The sequence below is a fragment of the Myotis lucifugus genome, unplaced genomic scaffold (genome assembly GCF_000147115.1).
Source record: "Myotis lucifugus unplaced genomic scaffold, Myoluc2.0 scaffold_1826, whole genome shotgun sequence".
Lineage (NCBI taxonomy): Eukaryota > Metazoa > Chordata > Mammalia > Chiroptera > Vespertilionidae > Myotis > Myotis lucifugus.
Genome location: NW_005872874.1, coordinates 35,247 through 36,761, shown reverse-complemented (window position 1 = coordinate 36,761; position 1,515 = coordinate 35,247).

The window sequence follows — 1,515 nt, the reverse complement described above, 5'->3', positions numbered from 1 at the left end:
GCTATTCTGGGAAGGGCGGTGACTCATTGCTGAAGACTCACTCCCAAGTGTATGATGAGGTCATCGTGATGTGCCTGTGGCCTAGATGCCCTGGTGCGTCCAATGTGGAAGGGAGACTGGAGAAGTAGCAATTTGCTGGGCTTGGTTACCGGGGGCCTTTGCAATTGCTATTCCCCATCTGGAATGTTCTTCTCCCAGCGCTCTGCATGGCTGGTTCCTTCTTCATATTCAGCTGTCCTTCTGCACTGCCCCCTCCTCGGTGAGGCCTGCCCTGGCCACGCTGGTCTCGCGGGCACAGGCCCTGGCTCATTTGAGGAGCCCCATAGACACCGAATGCATGTTCCCATGTGCTTTGCATGGGAGCCCTATGGGGTTGAGAATGTCCCCAGTTTACAGATGAGCACACCGAGGCTGGGGAGTTAAATTCCCTTGAGGACATATGGCTAGTGAGTGCCTGAGATGTGAACCCAGGTCTGCCTGACTGCAGGATGCATGCTGTGGACCACTCGGCTGCTTGGGGGTGGAGGGCCAGGAATTGATGCCAGGAGAGAGCGGAGAGGAGGGGATGGGAGTTGCCGGGGGTAACCGATAAGGGAGTCTCGTCCATGAAAACTGTCCATTCTTTTAGTGAACACTTTTTTTTTTGTTTCAGTTGATTTCAGAGAGGAAGGGATAGGGAGAGAGAGAGAGATAGAAACATCAATGATGAGAGAGAATCATTGATCGGCTATCTCCTGCACGGCCCCTACTGGGGATCGAGCCGGCAACCCAGGCATGTGCCCTTGACCAGAATCAAACCCGGGACCCTTCAATCCACAGGCTGACGCTCTATACCCTGAGCCAAACCAGCCAGGGCTAGGGAACACGTCTTGAAGATGCTCTAAGCCAAGTCCCCCAAGTGCTTGCTTTATATGGGGGAGCCTGGCAGGCCTGAACAGCATGCAGACTGTGCCCAGAACACAGGTGCCAGGGGAAGGGGGAAGGTGCCCGAGTCTAGTCGGTGCCCATGGCTGAGCTATGCCCCCAGCCTGCAGCCGCCTGGAGGGGCAGATTTTCCGACTGTAGGTGAGTGGGTGCCGAGACCTGACTACCGAGCACTTTGTCCTCGCGTGAGAGGAGCAGGTGGGACCCCCTAGGACTGGCCCTGGCTCTGGCCTGGCCTCGGGAGGGGCACCTTTGCCACCTGCCGGGAGACAGAGGGCACTGGCATGTCCCCTGTGGTCAGGGGGCTGTGGCTATGAAGGTGACCCCGTGGTGTCTGGACCCCATGCCCCACTTTTTTTTGTCTGGAACTAAATAGCCCGAAGTCTCCAGGTGGGACACACGCGCTCTCTGGCCTACAGGAGGAGGCTCAGGGGAGACTGAACTTGAGTTAAAGAGATGCGGGACCGTGACACTGAGGGAGCACAGCACAGCACTTAGGAACCCAGTGCTGGGCTCAAATCCTAGCCTGGCCACCTACTAGCTGTGTGACCTTTGGCAGGTGGCTTTCTCTCTCGGCCTCAGGTCCCCGTC